This window comes from Macaca fascicularis, chromosome 5, assembly GCF_037993035.2.
Source record: "Macaca fascicularis isolate 582-1 chromosome 5, T2T-MFA8v1.1".
Classification (NCBI taxonomy): domain Eukaryota; kingdom Metazoa; phylum Chordata; class Mammalia; order Primates; family Cercopithecidae; genus Macaca; species Macaca fascicularis.
Window position 1 is genome coordinate 108,509,115 of NC_088379.1, and position 21,572 is coordinate 108,530,686.

Sequence of the window (21,572 nt, forward strand, 5' to 3'; positions counted from 1 at the left end):
TCCGCCCCTCCCCCTCCTCCTGCCTCTTCACCGCCGCGGATCAGTCCGCCAACGCCGCCGTCGCGAGCACAGGACCGATGTGAGGCCGAAGCCAGACGGCTTGCTTCCCACGTCCGGGGCCGAGTGAATACGTGCCAAGCCCTTTTCCTTGTCCTTCTCGGAACAGCACCTTCTTACTAAACAGATCGGAGATTGGACCAGAAGGGCGGGGGAGGGAGGCGGATCATGGGCTGGGGGAGGGTAGACGAGTGGCGGAAACCCTTAGGCTCAGAGAAGCATCGAGAACCGGAAGGAGACCATGGGAGGAAGGTAAAGGAAGCTGCCGCTGCGCGATCCAGCCCCACGCCCCTCCCCACAGCGTCCCCCAGTTTCCTCACTTGGTATTAAGAAGACGACTCTCGCGAGAACTTCGTGGCTGGCTAACCGAAGCGGTACCTCTGCAATGACTTAAGAGCAGTTTTGTGCGCTCTTCTTGACGGGGTTCCGCCCCCAAAATGTACAAGATCTCGCGAGACGCAGTAAGGCACCGGCTCGAACTGGGGCGGGCCACTGCCAGGAAAGCACCGCCCCTGAATGCTTATACCGGTGGTTGGAAGAGGAAATGGAATTCCCCGGACTGGTAAGAGCGCGCGCAGACACAGCCCTCTCTCACGCGCCCAATCAGGAGTGTGTGGTGGGAGGTGCCAAGGATTAATTACCAGATACCTTTAGTCTAGGTTGGGCCGGGATTTTGAGGTTTCCGGTGGAACAGGTGAGCAGTATTTACTCGCCTGCCTTCCTGGGCTGGTTATTCTATGGGAGTAGGCGCCCCTCAAGATGGGAATAGCAGTTTTAAATAGACCCAGGTTGGCCGCTCATCAGCGCTCCCACGTGCTGAGGTCTAGTGTCTCTCTGACACTGAAGGAGCAGTACAGAGAAGAGCAGGGATCGGGCTGACTCAGGCTCAATTGAGTGGATGAGGCTAGGGCAGAGTGTTAGGGGCAGGGTTTTCACTCGTCTCCGTAATCAGTCGCTGCCATCCGCCAAGGTGTAGATGTGGGAACAAGCTTAAATTCTCTACCTTTAGCTTCTGTTGCTGTGTTTCAGTTCTTGAGCCAGAAAGTGTTGAGACTAATTAAGAAATTAGGTAGAGTTTAGAGTCAGAAAAATAATACAATACTTCCTGAAATATCCAAGTTGGGAGGTGGGATTTACATGAATAGGACTGGCCTGTTTTAGTCAAGGGCTTAAAGTATAGAGAGGGCAGTTATGCTCTCTAGTGTATCCTTCAGGCAAAAGAAAGACCTTATTTTTATGAGGAATTTAAAGGTGGGTAAGCACTGACCAGCTTAAGGTTTTCTAATATTCCTTAATGACCCCAGTTACCGAAGTGGAGATCTTCAATCACATGGAAAAATAAACTTGTTTTAAAAATATACTTAATTTGAAAACTGTTGCAGAAAGTTTTACCTAATAAAAACAACACGTCAACAATGATGAATATAAGTGGTCTAATGTATACTGTTCAAGTGGCTATGTAGTGTCACTAGTGAAGCAGTGCTTCTCAAACTAACGTCCATAGGAACCACCTGGGGTTTTGTTGAAAATGCGGCTTTGATTTGGTAGGGCAGAGGTGGAGCCTGAGAGCCTACATTTCTAACTAGCGCCCAGGTGATACAGATTTTTCTAGTCTGAACCACCCCGTGAGTAGCAACGCCCTGAAGTGCTTACCTCATGGCCTAACTGCTCTTGAGGCTCACCTCTGGCCCCTCCCTCCTCCCTGAATAATCTATGTTTTCTCTCCTAGCTAGCCAAATATACTAAAAGCACAGGACTAGGCATGAAGGTGGAGGGAGGAACCCAGATTTGTTATTGCTTCCCATTTGTTTGATACTGGCCTGGTTATTTTCTGACCCCGTTTCTTCACCGCCAAAGTAAGTAATAATAACTATCCTTTCTCATAGGGTGATTGTGGGGTTTAAGTATCATAATATATGTGAAAGGATACTGTAGCCTCTACAGTGTTGTATAAATGTCAGTTATTAAAGTAACCAGACAGACATTAACTGGCCATAGTGTGAAACAAATGTATAGTAGTAATAATGGTCACGCCTAGTAATCCCAGCACTTTGGGAAGGCTGAGAGGGGTGGATCATATGAGGTCAGGAGTTTGAGACCAGCCTGGCCAACATGATGAAACCCCATCTCTACTAAAAATATAAAAATTAGCTGGGTGTGGTGGCAGGCGCCTGTAATCCCAGCTGCTCGGGAGGCTGAGGCGGGAGAATCGCTTGAGCCTGGAAGGCAGAGGTTGCGGTGGGCCGAGATCACACCACTGCACTCCAGTCTGGGCGACAGAGTGAGATCCTGTCTCAAAAAAAAAAAAAAATTCCTAATATATATGGAGTTCTAGAGTATCCATGCTTATAAAGGCAATGGATTGTGTAATCACAAACTCATTTTTGTTAGGCACTAAAGTAAATTCATTGGTTGATTGGGCTTTCTGTTTACACGTTTGTATTTGCATTAGTGGACTTACATTTCTGCTCACGTTTTGCCATGGTTAAAATCAAAAGAAACAGCCTAGAAGCATTTTGATGCCTGATAAAGCAGGCTAAGATTAAGTCAAATTTTTAAACATTATTCACATACCTGTTGTTACAAAGAGCCCACTTTACAGTGGCAAATAAAGTTAAAACATTTTCATTCATTTAACTTACTTGAATTACCATGGTAGAAATGTCCTCATTTGAAACAAGAAAGGAAAATAATCATGTTTTCTATATTGCAATCGGAAATATGCTAAAAAGAAAAAAATTCTGGCTGTAAATACTGAAAGAAAAATTTACATTTAGAAATTAATAAAGGTACAAAAATGTTGAAAATTTAATTAACTAAAAATAATCCCTTCCTTAATACTATTTTGAAGTCCTAAAAACTTTGTAAATATAGTGGATCAGATTATCTTGCATGAATTGACATAAAACATGAGAAAATACAAAGGATCAAGAAAATTAAAGCTGGGCTGCTGGCTCACGCCTGTAATCCCAGCACTTTGTGAGGCCAAGGTGGAATGATCACTTGAGCCCAGGAGTTTGAGACCAGCCTGGATAACGTAGGGTGACCCGATCTCTACAAAAATAATGAAAAAATTAGCCGAGCTTGGTGGTACATGCCTAGGGTCCCAGCAATTTGGAAGGCTGAGGCGGGAGGATTGCCTGAGCCTGGGAAGTTGAGGCTGCAGTGAGCTGTGATTGTGCCACTACACTCAAGCCTGGTGACAGAGTGAGACCCTGTCTCAGAGAAAATTACTAGTAAATGGGCAATTAATCTACTAATCTGAATAATGGTGGTGTGCCAGGGTCTTAATATTACATGAATTTTTCAGTGAGGCCACATTATTATAACTTGAGTAAGGGGTTAATTAGAATGTATTGATGAATAAACAATTAACATAAATTATATATATATTTATGTTAATATAGTATCTATGTTTTCATGTATCTTTAACTTTGTTACAGAATATTATAACTTGCTAAAGACACTGGCTCTAGTACAGTGTATACCATTTTATTAGTTTAATTAAATTGTAAATGTTATGGTCCAGATTTTATATTCAGAATGCTCATTTACATATTCTGCCTGGACTAAGTAAATTGGAGCCCAGGTCAACCAAATGTTATTTTACATTGCTTGCACAAAAATTAATTTCTATATTTACCAATTCAGAATCTCATTAAGTCAGATTAATACGGTTTAAGAAACTGTACTTTATTTCATGCTAAGAATATCATTTTGGCCTTTATAAGGTTTTTGGCATGTAATGAACCATGCACAAATCTTTGAGACAAAAATAGAGCATTTTTCCACACAAAAACTTATATATATATACAAATGTTCAGAGTAGGGCTATTCTACTTTTTAGTAGAAACAACTCAAATGTCCATTAGCTGATCAATGGATAAAGAAGATGTGATATATTTGTATAATGGAATATTATTATGATTATAAGGAACAAAGTACTAATACATGTTACAAAATGTATCTTGAAGCCTTAAAACATTCTGTCAAGTGAAAGAGCCAGACACAAAAGGCCACATACTGTTTGATTCTATTTATATGAAATGACCAGAATAGTGCATTCTGTCTTCCAAAAAATTTGTTTACTTACAAATACAAGTTTAAAAAAAAAAAGAAAAGAAAAAGAAAAAATCTTTGTAAGACTGCTTTTGGTGTAGGGTGAGGCATGATAAAGAGATTGTCATTCAGTTTGTCAATCAGTGATACTTAGGTCCGAACAGGCAAGGGGGAGTCTTTCAGGTTTCGGACAAAGAATGTTAATGTAGTAGAGATCTGTTGATAGAATCACTCCTATTTTTCTGTTTATGTAAAACGAATTACTATTATGTGCTAGACACAAGATACATAAACAAAAGACACAGATGTCACCTATAAATTTCGTCTTTTGAGGAGACCAGTAAGCATCAGACAACATCATAGAGTGGGTTCAGTGACATAAATGTGTGCACAGAGCAGTATTAATGTACTGAACTCAGCTGGGGGTGGTCAGGGAAAGTTTCTCTGAGGAAGAGAGTTGTATTAAATGAAAAAAAGGGAGCAAGGCAAAGTTGGAAAAAAAATTGTGAGGGAGGCTCCTCGGCAGGGGAAACAGCATGCAAAGTCTCAGAGTTGACTTGGTAAGTTTTTGAAACTAGAAAAACTTTGGCTGCAGTATTGGGAGGTTGAGATGGCGGGGGGAGCGGCAAGGAGAGAATGAGAAGACAGAAAAGATGAGGGGACAAGACAGATTTGAAAGACTTGACTGGGGATCTTGAGGGCCTTTTATTCCGAAGGGGATGGGATGGGATGGAGGAATTGAATTTTTAACAAAAATGGCTTGATCAGATTTTGATGGCAAAAAAATAACTGTGATAGCAGTGTTGAAGCATGTGCCCAAAGTATGTATTGGGATGGAGACTAGAGGCAAGAAAAACAGGATGTCAATGAAATAACCGAGAAGAAATGTGAGAAAGATCTGAAATAGTTGCACTAATAAGAGATAGTACAGGAAATAAATTTAGTTTATTTACTGGGTCGAGCTTGCCTAAAAAATATTTCAGGAGGGATTCTCAGTACAGGAAGTAAATTTAGTTTATTTACTGGGTCAAGCTTGCCTAAAAAATATTTTGGGGGGATTCTCCCTCCAGTTACTTTTATTAGAATGTTACAATAAAATCAAACCAGGCACAGTGGCTTATGTCTGTAATTCCAGCACTTTGGGAGGCCAAAGCGGGAGGATCGCTTGAGTCCAAGAGTTTGAGATCAGCCTGGCCTGTGCAACATGATGAAACTGTGTCTCTACAAAAAAATTAGGCATAGTGGCATGCGCCTGTGTTCCCAGCTACTCTGGAAGCTGAGGTGGGAGGATCCCTTGAGCCCAGAAGATCAAGGCTGCAGTGAGCCATGATCGCACCATTGCACTCTAGCCTCGGTGAAAGTGAGACCCGGTCTCAAAAAAAGAAAAAAGTTTATAGAAAAAAACCAAAATATGATATTCTAATAAAATAACTTGAAACATAATAGTATGAACTTCCTATGTGTTTAGCTCTTAAAGAACTATGAAACTAAAGTTTACAGTGGAAACACGTGCTACATTTTTTTTTTTTTTTTTTTTTTTGCAAATCAAATCTCCTCTTGAAGCTCAAATGTAGGACTAACTGCCACATTTCATTTCTTTTGAATTTGGCCATGTCTGTACTAACTGCTGTGATCTGTGTCTCAGTTCTGTTACCACTTTACTAGAACCTTTGGGAGACTTTTGTTCATTCATTGACTGATATAATTTGGTTTTCATGTGGCCAGAAAAAAGAATTTATTATCTATTTCTGTTCCATCTGCCTAAGACAAAATACTGTTATGTGTTGCCAACAAGATCATAAACCTAAATAAAACACAGGCTCTAAAATCACATGGCAGTATAGTATAAGTGGGAATCAAGGTGACTGGGACTGTGCTTACAGTAATTATAGATTACTAAAATCACAAAATATGGAAAAAAGTTCATGTAGAGAATTCAAAAAATTTAGTTTGATGTAGATAGAGATTATAAAAATCCTTTTGTCACATACCTAAAGTGGAATTTGTTAAGTTTGACCTTGTGACTTTCAAGTCAAGAAATGCTAGGCAGGTAGAACAGATAAATTAATAAATCTGATTCTGACATGGAAGTAAAAGGGCTTTAAAGAGGTTAGAAGCATTTTAAGGTTCATTCCCATTCTGGAACTCAGGACATAATTTCTTATAGAAAAGTAGTTGTGCCTGCAGGTCAATCCACAAAAGGCTTTAAACCCCACCCTCCCTTTATATATTACACTTATGAGAAAATGCTCCATAGAATTCCAGATTGATACAGGAGGACCGACCTACCCCTCTGCCCATCAGAATTCCTGTGGCTCAGGGCAAGTACTGAAGCCAAATAGGTAGAATTGACTGAGGGTAAAATCACGTTTTGAGTGGTTGGATGAAAGCTTTGGAAAGTTGGAGAATGGTGGTTAAGGAATCTGTACATTCAGCCTTCTTGAGTGTCACTGTATGTTTTGGGTTAGTGCTGGGATACCTTTCTTTTTTAGTGCCAAATCCATTAATTTACATTCCTCTCCACTGCCATTATCAATTGCTTCCTAACGGAAACCAGTAAACTCTTTCCCCCCCTTTTCTATGGAGAAGAGCAGTTTCACAAGATTCAACTTTTCTTATACTTTTGTTCCTAAAATAAATATGTACCCTGTTAAGTTTCCATAAGGGTTTTTATTTCTGCAAGTATGACTTTAGTGTTTATATATGATTATAAGCAAGCAGCTAGCAGGGAAACCATGAGTAAAGGGTTAAAAAACTCGTTTGATCCTGGTTTCCCTCCCACCACCACTTCAGCCCCCAGCCCCTACCTAACAAATTAGACCCAATAGAAAAGGTCACAAGATTGAGGGCCGGGTGTGGTGGTGCATAGCTGTAATCCCAGCACTTTCGGAGGCCAAGGCAGGGTGGATTGCTTAAACCCAGGAGTTAGAGACCATCTTGGGCAACATGGCAAAACCCATCTGTACAGAAAATAAAAAATCAGCATGGAGTGGTGTGCACCAGTAGTCCCAGATACTAGGGAGGCTGAGGTGGGAGGATTACTTGAGCCCAGGAGGTCAAGGCTGCAGTGACCTGTGATCAGGCCACCGCACTTGAGCCTGGATGACAGAGTGAGACCCTGTTTGAAACAAAACAAAACAAAAAAAACCGAAGATTCAACTATTTTTTTTTGTCTTGTCTCTTGTTTGTTTTGAAACAGGGTCTCTCCATTACCCAAGTTGGAGTGCAGTAGCACCATCCTGGCTCACTGAAGCCTCTGCCTCTAGGGCTCAAGCAGTCCTCCCACCTCAGCTTCCCAAGTAGCTGAGACTACAGGCATATGCCACTAGGCCCGGCTAATTTTTGAACTTGCCTACTCAGATTCTTTCTCCTTTTCCATCCATCTCCAATCCCACTCTCTCAGGATACCCTGATGGCTCTGTGGGTATCCTTAGTGTTCACTTATCACAGTGCAGAATCAGCATTCTAACAAATATAAAATATCTTAAATTACAATGAGGAAACTTCATTATGAGTAATAGTAACATGTAAAACAAATACAATCAGCCCTCCAGATCTGTGAGTTCCACATCCATGGATTCAACCAACCGCGGATCCAAAATACACATTTTTAATTGCATATTTTCTGAACATACATACTTTTTTCTTGTTACTGTTGCCTAAACAATACAGTATATTTACAGAGTGTTTACATTGTACTAAGTATTATAAGCAATCTAAGGAGGATGTGTATAAGTTATATGCAAATATTATGGTATTTTATATCATGGATTTAAGCATCCTTGGATTTTGGTATCTGGGAGTGGTTCTGGAAACAATCCCTCATGGATACCAGAAGATGACTATAATATGAAGTATATTAGGGATAAACATATAAAGACAGGCACTCAGAGGAAGAGAATCTGGCTTACCAGCAGACATGTAATAAAAACATGAGAATTTCAGTTGCCTGACATCTCAATGTAAGCCAGATATGTGCTTGTTAGCTGCCCAAAGAACCTATTTCAGTTTAACCCTGAAAGAAAGGAACTATGTTGTCTAGCCATAAAGCAGTTACCTTTTCCTCATTCTACCAGTCAGACCACAGCTACATTGTTATATTTTTAACAGCTTTATTGAAATATAATTGACATACAATAAATTATTCATACCTAAACAAACAGTTTGATAAGCTGACATACATATATACCCATGAAGCTCACCAAAATCAAGATAATGAACTTCACCACAAGTTTCCTTACACTCTTTTATAAATCCTTTCTCTTGTTCTTCTCCCACCCCTCTGTCTTCTTATCCACAGGACACCTCTGATCTGTTTTCTGTCATGGTAGATTAGTTTGCATTTTCTAGAACTTTATTGAAGTTGAATCACAATACACCTTCTTGTCTGCCTTTTTTCACTTAGCATAATTATTTTGAGACCTATATTGTTGTCTCTCAGTAGCTCATTCTCTTTTATTGCTAAATAATGTTCCATTGTATGTATTTGCCACAATTTATCCATTCACCAGTCAGTGGACGTTTGGTTTGTTTCCAGTTTTTTTTTTTTTTTGAGACTGAATCTTACTGTCACCCAGGCTGGAGTGCAGTGGCGCAATCTTGGCTTACTGTAACCTCCGCTTCCAGGGTTCAAGTGATTCTCCTGTCTCAGCCTCCCGAGTAGCTGGGACTATAGGCGCCCGCCACCATGTCAGCTAATTTTTTTATTTTTTAGTAGAGATGGGGTTTCACCATGTTGGCCAGGCTGGTCTCGAACTCCTGACCTCAGGTTATCCGCTCAGCTCGGCCTCTTCAAGTGCTGGGATTACAGGAGTGAGGCACTCCACCCAGCCTGTTCCAATTTTTGTCTTATTACACATACGGCTACTACGAACATTCTGTATAAGTGTTTATATGGGCATATGTTTTAATTTCTCTTGAGTAAGTAGCTTAGGAGTGGAATAGCTAGATCATATGGTAGATATGTGTTTAACTTTTTAAGAAACTGCCAAACTGCTTTCCCAAGTGTTTTTTTACCACTTTATGGTCCCACAAGCTACATATGAGTGTTCCAATTTCTTCTGACTGGTTAGGATTAGTCTTTTCAATTTTGGCCATTGTAATAGGTGTGTAGTGGTATTTCATTGTCATTTTAATTTGCATTTTCCTAGTGACTAATGATATTGGCATCTTTTCATGTGCTGCTTTGTTTCTTTGTCATCCACATATCTTCTTTGCTGAAATGTCTGTCTGTTTTTTTCCCCATTGTTTATTGTATTCCTTTTGCCAGTATTTATTTACAGGTGACACATATGGGAGTGGCCTTAAATTTTTTTTAACTAATAAAGTCATAAAAAGGTAACATATACCTGGAGGAATATGAAAAAGCATGACAAACTTTACTTTGCGAGATAGCAAAATTTAAGGTTTCACTATATAAATCTGAGTATTAGGTCAATTTTGTGTGTGTGAGTTTTTGAGTGAAACCTGCTAGACAGCTTCTAAAAGAACAGTCACACTATATCTATTTTTTAAATTATTAGCTAGCAGAACCACCTCAACCCATATTGACTAGTCCCTAAGTGACCTCCACAATTAAGAGTATAGGCAGTAGTGTGATAGAACTGGCTTGGAACAGCTTACAAGGGTCAATTTTAAAATTTTAGGAATTTTGCAGGCTTATTGTTAAACACAACCATTATTAAAAATTATAGAAACTGACAATTATATTAAAATCTATTAAATAAAGCTCAATAATACTCAAAACTCACTTCCTAGTTATTCTACTACAGACATACCTCATTTTATTGAACTTCATGGATATGGTGTATTTTACAAATTGCAAGTTTGTGGCAGCCCATATTGAGCAAATTTGTGGTGCCATTTTTCCAACAGCATGTGCTCACTTTGTTAGTATGTTTTAGCAATAAAGTATTTTTTAGTTAAAGTATGTACAGGCCAGGTGCAATGGCTCGTGCCTGTAATCCCAGCATTTTGGGAGGCTGAGGTGGGAGGATCGCTTGGGTCCAGGAGTTTGAGACAGGCTTAGGCAACACAGTGATCCTGTCTCTACAAAGAATTTTTTGGCAGGGCGCAGTGGCTCACACCTGTAATGCCAGCACTTTGGGAGGCTGAGGCAGGCAGATCACAAGGTCAGGAGATCGAGACCATCCTGGCTAATACGGTGAAACCCCATCTCTACTAAAAATACAAAAAAATTAGCCAGGCGTGGTGGCGGGCGCCTGTAGTCCCAGGTACTCGGGTGGCTGAGGCAGGAGAATGGCGTGAACCTGGGAGGTGGAGCAGTGATCTTGCAGTGAGCCGAGATCGTACCACTGCACTCCAGCCTGGGTGACAGAGTGAGGCTCCATCTCAAAAAAAAAAAAATTTTTTTTCTAAAATTTTCTATAATAGCTGTAGTCCTAGATATTTGGGAGGCTGAGGTGGGAGGATTGCTGGAACCTGGGAGGTTGAGGCTGCTGTGAGCCATGATCTTGCCACTGCACTCCAACCTGGTGACAGAGCAATAGTCCATCTCAAAAAAAATGTTTGTACAGTCGTGTTAGACATAATGCTATTGCACATTTAATATAGCATAAATGTAACTTTCATATGCACTAGGAAATGGAAAAATTCACAAGAACTAAATCCACAATATCTCTGAGGTATGCTATACCTTTGACTATGTTCCGTGTTTTTGTGGTTATGTCTATTGTATCTGCATGGTGGAAGTATTACAGTTTGATAGTGTGCACCTCTTCCCAGCTCTGTGTTCAGTGATGTTCTTTGGCAACATGACACAGTACCACATAGGAGTACTTACCCCAGGGAAATTTGCAAACACCACAGATCAGATCTCTGCCTGCTGCTCCCTAATTCAGGCTAGTTGTTAAACATTTTTTTACCAGCACACTTGTGATGACATGACCCTTCAAGTTGACTGACTTCTGTCAGCAGTAATGAATAATCGAGGCATCAGTTAGATGGAGAGTTTACCTTTGTGAGACACTTAACTCTCAAAAAGAAATATTTTTGTTACAGAATAAAGCTTGTAACACCTAGTTTTCTTGGTGTTCAATGTTTTCCTTACTTCCAAATTCTCTAAGGTAGAGAAAGGCAAAGTCTGACTACTGGATAAGGGGGGATACTAATACAGTAGTTCTGTGGTCTCAAGTAAAAGCATAAAATGTTACATTTGAAGTAGAACTAGAAAGGATGCTAAACAAAACTGTGCTGGGCCAAAAAAAAAAAAAAAAAAGGAAAGGCAAATAGCTCTATCTAACCAAAATTCTATTCATGTGAGGGAGCAAAAGACGATACAAGAGGAGAGTTTTTTCTAACGCCCAAATCAGCTTTTTAATGGATGAAGCTCTTTTTGTCCAGAGTTACTGAAGCTTCTGGATGTTGTCAGGAATTTAAGTTCCCAGACAGATTCAGTAAAATACTGTAGCAGTCCAGAGAAAGCCAAATAAACTTGCGGGGAGAGGGAGGGAAGGGAAATTCTTAGTATAAAAGATAAATCTACGCTAAGGTTGAATGGCTGTTATAATTACATTTTTTAAAAACTGGGAGAAACTAAGGATTTTATATGGAATATAAACTGTCTTATACTTTAGGGTCTAAATGAAAGGCATATACATTTAAAATGTAAAAGAAAGAAATGTATCATATCACTTTCTTCTTTCTTTTTTGAGACAGGGTCTCACTCTGTCACCTAGGCTGGAGTGCAGTGGCGCCATCATGGCTCACTGCAGCCTCAACCTCCCAGGCTCAAGTGATCCTCCCACCTCAGCCACCCCCACCAAGGAGCTGGGACTACAGGCACTTGCCAGCACACCCAGCTAATTTTTTTTTTATCTTTTGTAGAAACAGGGTTTCACCATATTGCCCAGGCTTGTCTTGAACTCCTGGGATCAAGCAATCTGCCCGCCTCGGCTTCCCAAAGTGCCACGATTACAGTGTGAGTTACCGCACCTGGCCTCATATGATTTTGAATAAGGCATTTGCTTTATGCTTTACAAGGTGCTAGTAGTAAAAACTGTTTAGAGTGATGCACATAAAGAAGAGTTCAGACATAAATGTAAGACCTGAAGCTATAAAACTACTAGAAGAAAACAGGAAAACCACTTCAGGACATTGGGTCTAGGCAAAGATTTTATGGCTAAGACCTCAAAAGCACAAAAAGCAAAGACAAAAATAGCCAAATTGGATTATATTAAACTAAAAAGCTCAGCAAAGAAAACAGCAGAGTAAAGAGATAACCTGTTGTATGGAAGAACATATTTACAAACTATTAATCAAACAAGGGACTAATGTCAAGAATATACAAGGAACTTAACAGTAAAAAAAAAAAAAAACCCATTAAAAGTGGGCAAGGGATATGAATAAACATTTCTCAGAGGAAGACATAAATGCCCAATAAGTATATGAAAAATGCTTAATATCACTAATCATCAGAAAGATGTAAATGAAAACCATAATAAGGTATCACCTATGACAGAGTGGTTATTACTAAAAAGACAGAAAATAACAGATGCTGGTAAGGATGCAGAAGAAAATTCTTTTACACTGTCAGTGGGAATGTAAATTAGTACAGCCTCTATGGAAACATAGTATTTCCCAAAAAACTGAAAGAACTGCCATATGATCTGTCAATCCCACTATTGTGTATTTATTCAAAGGAAAATAAATCAGTTCAATGTAGCACTATTCACAGTAGCAAAGAACAGAATCAACCTAAGTGCCCATCAACAGATGAATGGATAAAGAAAATGCGTTACCTATATTATACATGATGAATACTATTTGGCCATAAAAAAGAAGGAAATCATTTCCTCTGCAGAAACATGGAAGGTACTGGAGGTTATTATGTTAAGTGAAATAAGCCAGGCACACAATGACAAATATCACATGTTCTCTCACTCATGTGGAAGCTAAACATGTTGGTCTCATGGAGGCACAGAGTAGAATGATGGTTGCCAGAAGCTGGGAAAGGTGTCTGGGTTGGGGGGGGATGAAGAGAGGTTGGTGAATAGGTACAAACATACAGTGAGCTATGGAACAAAGGAATGTTTAACAGCAGAGTAGGGTAACTATAGTTAGTAACAGTGAATGCTTTTTATATTTTAAAATAGCTAGGAGAGAAGACTTGAAATGTTCCCAGCACTTAGAAATGAGAAATATTCGAGGTGATGTATACAGTCAAGGTAACAAAATAGCTCATATACCTCATAAATATGTAAACTATTATATATCATTTTGTTTTTAAAAAGTATAGCAGTTTGGTACAAAAATTAGCCAGGCATGGTGGCAGGCACCTGTAGTCCCAGCTACTTGGGAGGCTGAGGCAGGAGAATTGCTTGAACCCAAGAGGCAGAGGTTGCTGCAGTGAGCTGAGATCGTGCCACTGCACTCCAGTCTGGGTGACAGAACAAGACTCTTAAAAAAAAAAAAAGTATAGCAATTTGGTATTAAACTGGAAGGACCAAAGGAACTAACAATCTTTAAACCAGTCAATACCCTATGTAATTTGTTTACATTGGACAGAACACAGGGAACTTTAGTGGATATAGGTGGTTTACTTTTAAATGAGGGAATACAGATTCCCCAGGAGATAACCTCTTTCTCTAAGAACATAAAGTTTTATGGAGGAGAGAGAATATTCTCATATGAAAAATACCTAAGAATATATGAAACTAATGTATGTAATAGGAAGCTATTACATATATTAAGAATAACTTCGTTGTTCAGTTTTTAGTTACTGCTGAACATCTTGACAATTTAAATAAATCACTATTTTTTCCCTAACCTTGTCCAGATTTCCAAAACTCAGTTACTCTCCTAACCAGTCTACTTAAGTGAATATACTTTTCCAGTCACCAAGACTGAGATTCAGTATATTGGAGTCATCTTTATCTTTCACCCTTCCCTTTCCTTATAAGTGTCCCTTTCTACTTATTTAGGCCTTCAATGCATATTACACCTTAAATTGTATAAGTTTATACATTTTAAAAGATTTTCATCATTATATAATCACTCTGAGTTAAGCAGAAGTGATTAACATTTCATCACTCAAGTATTGAGGGCCTACAAGGTCACAAGGTGAGTGACATATAAATAAGGATGCAGAATCAGACAAGTTAAATGACTTGCCCAAGGTAACAGGATCAGTCATTATTACCAGTCCTATGATTCTAATGTAAACATTCTTTTCATTACACTATGATGCCTCTCAACTCATATTTGGTCCATTACTATAAATTCATAGTGGGCTTCTCTGCCTCTGCTTTTCCTTCTCCAGACTATCTTGCAGATCACCATTAAATTAAACACAGCTTTCATTATAATATAGCACAATAAGAACTTTTCAATCATGTCCTATTGTATAGAGGAGAAAAACTTTATCTCTGCTTTTATACAGGGTATCGCTTACTGAACTGTGAGCATATTCTTTGGAACATACTTTTACTTTTCTAAGAGTATGCCTTTGCTTTTAGCAGTGTTAACCTTCTTTGAGCTTCTTTGAGGGACTCAAACCTACTTTGAGTCCCTAAGTAACAGTTATTGCCATAGACCTAGATATTTATGTACCAAGCATTATCTATAGACTACATATATGCACAACAACTACCTTGTGTATTTTGACTGAGGGAGTAAAGTTTTTGATATTAAAAAAAAAAAAAGAGTCCTCTTTGCTGGGTGAGGTGCCTCACGTCTGTAATCGCAGTGCTTTGGGATGCCAAAGCAGGAGAATCACTTGAGACCAGGAGTTTGAGACCAGCCTAGGCAACATAGTGAGATCCTGTTTCTACCAGAAAAAAAAAAAAACAAAACAAAAAAACGCCGGGCATGGTGGTACAAGCCTGTAATCTCAGCTACTCAAGGAGGCTGAGGTGGGAGAATCAATTGAGGCCAGGATTTCAAAGCTGCAGTGAGCTATGATGAGGCCAGTGCACTCCAGCCTGAGCAACAGAAAGTGTCTTAAAAAAAAAAATACAAAAAAACCCTCAAGTTTCGCTTCTGATAATTAAGAACTTAGTGGTTTTGATCATACTTCTGCTGTGAACAACTAGAAAAGCTAGACCAAAACCAAACACCCACCCCTATTTAAAGGCACTTGTTAGTGACAAGTTATATTTTCCACTATCACAACAAAGAAAAAGGCAAAACATGTGGCAGGCATCTTTAGATTTGGAGACAACAAAACACAGTACAATTGGGTAAGCTGTTCTCAGAGGCTTAACTGTAACTATAAGACTACCAGTTTTGGCCAGGCATGGTGGCTCACGCCTGTAATCCCAGCACTTTGGGAGGTCGAGGTGGGCAAATCACCTGAAGTCAGGAGTTCAAGGCCAGCCTGTCCAACGTGGTGAAATTCCGTCTCTACTAAAAATAAAAAAAATAGCTGGAAGTGGTGGTGCATGCTTGTAATCCCAGCTACTCAGGAGGCTGAGGCAGGAGAAGCATTTGAACCTGGGAGGCAGAGGTTGCAGTGAGCTGATATCTTGCCACTGCATTCCAGTGTGGGCAACAGAGTGAGACTCCGTCTAAAAAAAAATTACCAGTTTTGTGTGGGGTAGGGCTCAGACTTAGGCTTTACGATCCTGTAGACCCAATGGTATTGGAAGTTAATGTAGGAGAGATGTTATGTGAAGCCTCTGGCAAGTTTCAGTACAAGAATTATAACATAGACCTTAATTTAAGGTTTAGGAGTAAGACCATATCTTCCTTAGCCATGGTTCTGATTCATTTTGTTTTTTCTTTGAAAAGCACCCCTTGATTTGCTACTGGTACCTGGAAGAGATGTAACACCCGACCATGGGACATCAAGTGACTGTGTGAATCAAACTGCCCATCATGACTTGTTGTTATTTGACTCAACCAAACTGTACAACTGGATGAGCACAGGAGCAGTGCACTACATATGGGACTGGAACCATGAATGAGCAGGTGACTCAGACTCCTATAGTACCTGCCTCTAATCCTTCAGCACTTCTCCCTCAACCCACATAAACTGTCATCATAAGGAGTTCCCTCTGATCAGTTAACGAAGAGAAAAAAGTATGGATATTGTGGATATCCAAACATCTCTCTGGCCATTGGACCCCTAGAAACCTGTGACAAGTCCTGGAAGTTTTTCAAGGTTCATCTTGCACCTTCTAGCATGCGTATGTTTTACCAAAGCATGTAGAATGCTGCCTACTTCTGCTCATCAGTTTCATTTAATATAATTTCATTACTCTAATAAATCAGTGTGATGTTCTATGGAATAGCAAGACCATCAAGGTCCCTTCATACAATATAGAGAACAGGAGAGTTGATGTAGCCTGAGACAAGACAGTAAGGACTTACTGTTGTTCCTCCTATTTAAATTTAGTCTGTTTCTGATTCTCCTTATAATTAGAATTGGGGTGGGGGGACATTTCCAGATCAATATCAGTATCATGTCAAGATGTATATTAATTTCTTCCAAAGAAGATACCACACCTAGAACAGCAACCATAATTGGCATCCCTACCTAATTAAAGTTTGCAGTCCACTGTCATTCTTCACTAGCCATCTGGTTTTTATACTTTCATTCTCTATGATGCATCTGGTGGCCACAGGAAATTTAAATGGGAATGTGGTATGAATCACCATGGCAAAATGGTGGCACTAATCTCTACAATTTCTTTTGGTTTTTCTATTTTGTTTTTTATGTTTTGTAGAAATGGAGTCTTGCCATGTTTTATAGGCTGGTCTCAAACTCCTGGGGTCAAGTAATCCTCCTGCCTTGGCCTCCCTAAGTACTGGCGTTACAGGCATGAGCCACTGTGCTTGGCCAATCTCTGCCATTTCTTCAGGGTATATCCCTGCTTTTCCTTCACTATCTTAATGAGGAGTGGTAGAAGGCAGACCTAAGCTGCTGTGTAGCGCTTTCCACCATAATAGCAATCCCTCCATGGATCAGGAAACCAAAATAAAGATTGTTATTAAAAGATATATATCACTACTACACATCTAGGACTTGAGAAGTAACCACAGTATGGGTCCTTCTGGATCCACCATCAGCCACAGCCAGGCCAAGATTCCATCACTTGACTTCCGTAGGTCCCCTATTCTGACTAGTCGTCCAAGGTAGAGTTTTGGGTTTCTAGTATTAGTACAAGTTAAGAGACAGTGCCTTAAGAATTTTAGCCAGCCTGGCCAAGATGCCGAAACCCCATCTCTACCAAAAACACAGAAAACTAACTGGGAGAGGTGGTGCACGCCTGTAGTCCCAGCTATTCGGGAGGCAGAGGTTGCAGTGAGCTGAGATTATGCCACTGCAGTCCAGCCTGGGTGACAACAGAGCAAGACCTTGTCTCAAAAAAAAAAAAAAAGAAAAAAAGAAAGAATTTTGGATATTTACCTTTCTCTAGTGAATGGTCACTGGTCCCTATGGAAGAGGCTTAGAGCAATGATTCTCCCAATATGTCTGCTCACTGGAAGTATCTGGGGAACTTGAAAAAATACTGCCTGGGTCTTCCCCAAGATTATTATTTAATTAGTCTGGGTTGTGGCCTGGGCTTTAGAATCCTAAGGTGTTTTAATGTGCAGACAAGTTTGGGAACCCCACTGGATTAGGGAACAATTCATGGTATACAGCTGTGATTGCATTGCCCCTTTTGTCAAAGGATCCAATCTCTTTCCATCAGTGAAGGAGTACCAAGTCTGGGAGCTAGATGAGATGCTTCAAATTTTACTACAAAAACACAAGAATTTTTCCACCTATATATGTCAAGCAGCACCTTGGTAGGTTACTTAATGTATTTTATTTCCAGGGACCTCATGATCATTTAGCCATTATCACTTTTCCCTGTGGGTCAAAATACTCTAGTTTTAAACGTTCTCTCCTCTGACTTATTTTGGTAATTGTGCCTACTTTGTCTCAGAGAGATATATATGTGTGTGTGTGTATATATGTGTGTGTGTGTGTGTGTGTGTGTATGTGTATATATATATATATTTTTTTTTTTTTTTGAGACAGAGTCTTGCTCTGTTGCCCAGGCTGGAGTGCAGTGGCATGATCTCAGCTCACTGCAACCTCCACCTCCCAAGCTCAAGCCATTCTCTTGCCTCAGCCTCCTGAGTAGCTGAGACCACAGGCATGCATTACCACACCCAGCTAATTTTTGTATTTTTACTAGAGATGAAGTTTCACCATGTTGGTCAGGCTGGTCTCGAACTCCTGGCCTCAAGTGATCTGCCTGCGTCAGCCTCCCTAAGTGCTGGGATTACAGACATCAGCCACTGTGTCCAGCCTGTGTCTGATATTTATATGCTCTTATGTGTCCTCTATTGCCTTGGGATTCTAATGTTCCCACTAAGATCAGCAAACCCAGTTCCACTACAGTGTTCACCACCATCATCTCTTGACAACAAAGACAGCTACTTTAGAGCTCCTTGTGAAATGGTAGTGCTTCCATCATCACTGCATTCCTTAATGACATGGTGAAAATTAACAGTGGCTAAGGAGCCTTTGTGTTTTCTCCTCTACAATATGCCCAGGAATTTCTGGCATTTTGGCCATCTTATTTATAGGCTATTACTGAATTTAAGCCTTATCCTACCAAATTATTAATGCCAAAATATTAACTCTTGATTCTTAGGTAAGTGCACCCATGCCAATAAATTTGCCATGATCTAACCTTAAATGTATTCCCATATATGCTGTCCAAGTTCCCACTGATGAAAATGGCAAGGCCTTTAGTTCTCCTAGGTAGGCTTTCTCTGTCCAGAGAAGGCCTCATACTTCTCTGACTAGGCTATGTTGGGATATAACTGGAGGCACTAATAGGTAGTAAGGGTAAATTCTTTATTTTATTATTACTTTTTGGAGACAGGGAGGGTCTTGCTTTGTTGTTCAGACTGGAGTGCAATGGTGTGATCATGGCTCATTGCAACTTTGAACGCCTGGGCTCAAGTGATCTTCCCACCTCAACCTTCTGAGTAGCTGGGACTACAGGCACAAACCACCATGCATGGCTAATTAAAAAATTTTTTTTTTTTAGAGACAGAGCCTTGCTGTGTTGCCTAGGCTAGTTTTGAACTCCTGGGCTCAAGCAGTCCTCCCACCTCAGCCTCCCAAAGGCTGGGATTACAGGCCTGAGCTACCGTGCCTAGCCCTAGCTAGTAAGTTCTGAGGAGAGCATGTATCAGCTTGTGAAGGAGCTTGCCCAAGTGCAATCACTGGAAGCCTCTATGCATAGGAGGCTGGTTTCCTCAGAAAGAGATTTAGGGGAAGATGGATGTTCAGAGTTTTCAGCTTCATTTTTCTCTGCTCAAACATCCCTATCCTATGTCTTAGGACCCCACTCCCCTCACCAATGTTCCAATGTTAGAATAGGAAAGGGGAAGAATTAAGCATGTAATTGATACTACAAATCTACCATATCTGCCCAGTGATTACAGAAGATAATCAATTCCTTCAGACCTGTAGTGGAGTTTTGATGCTCCACATAGAGTCATTTTCTTTTTGTTGTTGTTGTTGTTTGTGGGTTCAAGTGATTCTCATGCCTCAGCTTCCCAAGTAGCTAGGACTACAGGCACGCGCCACCACACTCAAGCTAATTTTTGTATTTTTTCGTAGAGATGGGGTTTTACCATGTTAACTAGGCTGGTCTTGAACTCCTGGCCTCAAGTGATCCACCCACCTCAGCCTCCCAAAGTGCTGGGATTACAGGTGTGAGCCACTGCGCCTGGTCACAACATACAGTCTTAATTGTAGTTTTTATGTTTTTCTTATGTATTTTTCTTTTCTTTTTCTTAGAGATAGGGTCCCCCTCTATCACCCAGGCTTTAGTGCAGTGGCATGATCATAGCTCACTGCAGCCTCAAACTCTTGGGCTTAGACAACCCTCCTGCCTCAGCCTCCTGAGTTGCTGGGACAATAGGTGTGTGCTACCATGCCCAGCTAATTAAAAAAAATTTTTTTAGAAATGGGGTTTTGCAATGTTGCCCAGGTTCGTCTCAAACTCCTGGCCTCAAGAGATCCTCCCACTGCAGCCTCCCAGATAGGGGACTACAGGTATGAGCCACCATGCCCCTTAAGCCACTTATGCCTAGTGCTCCATTATTGGAATGCTCAGCATGTGGGAATTATTTATAGCCTACTGCTCAAGGTCATCGCCAAGGTCTGAGTTTTCACTCATGCAAAAATTCAAAAAATTGCAATCTCTGACATAAACGGGTTAAGTACTTTCTGTTTCGGACCATAAGAAAAGCCAGATGGATCTATAATTTTTATAATTACTATGGTTACCATGGTGATACACTCCTTACCCGCTTCACTTAATTTCATGTTGTTACTGTTAATCATAATACTACTGCAAACTGGCTGAGTGCAGTGACTCCTTCCTGTAATCCCAGCACTTTGGGAGGCAAAGGCAGGAGGATCACTGGAGCTCAGGAGTTCAAGACCAGCCTAGGCAATACAGTGAGACTGTCTCTACAAAAAAATAAAAACAGGCCGAGCACGGTGGCTCACACCTGTAATCTCAGCACTTTGGGAGGCTGAGGCGGGTGGATCACCTGAGGTCAGGAGTTCAAGACCAGCCTGGCCAACATGGTAAAACTCTGTCTCTACTAAAAATACAAAAATTAGCTGGGCGTGGTGGCGGGTACCTATAATCCCAGTTACTGGGGAGGCTGAGACAGGAGAATCGCATGAACCTGGGAGGCGGAGGATGCAGTGAGCCAAGATCACACCATTGCACTGAAGCCTGGGTGACAAGAGCAAAACTCCATCTTATAAATAAATAAATAAAATATAAATTGGCTGGGTATGGTAGTGCACACCTATATCCCCAGCTACTCAGGAGGCTGAGGCAGGAGGATTGCTTGAGCCTAAGAGGTTGAGGCTGCAGTGAGCTATGGTCACACAAAAAAACTAAACTAAATACTGTAAGCCATGGATTACCTGTAGTCTGTAGTCTCTTTGCTTATAGCAACGAGGTTATTCCTCTGATTGATTTTATGTGTGCGTGTGTGTGTGTGTGTGTGTGTATCCAATCCAATCTCAGAATCTTACTTGAGGGTCCATTTCCTGTAATAATTTCTGTTGCACATAACCGTATCTTTAGAGTCTTAAGAGGAAATAGAGGACAGATTAAAAATAATTTAAGAAGGCTGGGCATGGTGGCTCATGCATGTAATCCCAGCACTTTGAGAAGCTGAGGCAAGCCCAGGAGTTTGAGACTAGCTGGGACAACATGGCAAAACCCCATTTCTACAAGAAGTACAAAAAAACTAGCTGGGTGTGGTGGCACACATCTGTAGTCCCAGCTACTTGGGAGGCTAAGGTAGGAGGATCACCTGACCCCAGGAGGTTGAGGCTGCAGTGAGCCCTGGTTGTGCCACTACACTGCAGCTTGGGTGACAAGAGAGAGACCCCGTCTCAAAAAAAAAAAAAGGAAAGATACTGTTACAACGTATTACATTACTAATTCTGTTTATCA

The 21,572-nt window shown here is 40.5% G+C and overlaps 1 protein-coding gene and 1 long non-coding RNA gene across 8 annotated transcripts in view; one reads left to right on the plus strand and one right to left on the minus strand.

Moving 5' to 3' along the window:
* UBE2D3 (ubiquitin conjugating enzyme E2 D3) overlaps positions 1-498 on the minus strand; it is a 32,400-nt gene extending 31,902 nt beyond the window's left edge. For 4 of the 6 annotated variants that reach the window (XM_015450548.3, XM_015450543.4, XM_074040249.1 and 1 more), the window contains exon 1: positions 378-498. The gene's annotated coding sequence lies outside the window, so the exon portion shown is untranslated. Of the gene's footprint in view, positions 1-23; positions 200-377 lie in introns of those variants that run through there. The other 2 variants (XM_045393378.2, XM_015450545.4) reach the window with 1 other exon arrangement.
* Positions 43-16,639, plus strand: LOC107129800 (uncharacterized). Of its 2 annotated transcripts, XR_001490918.4 has the most exons (3): positions 43-619; positions 1,787-1,913; positions 15,865-16,639. It is a non-coding gene; the product is annotated as an uncharacterized lncRNA (long non-coding RNA). The 2 variants fall into 2 exon arrangements; XR_010586924.2 differs by lacking the exon at positions 1,787-1,913.
* The last annotated feature ends 4,933 nt before the right edge of the window (positions 16,640-21,572 follow it).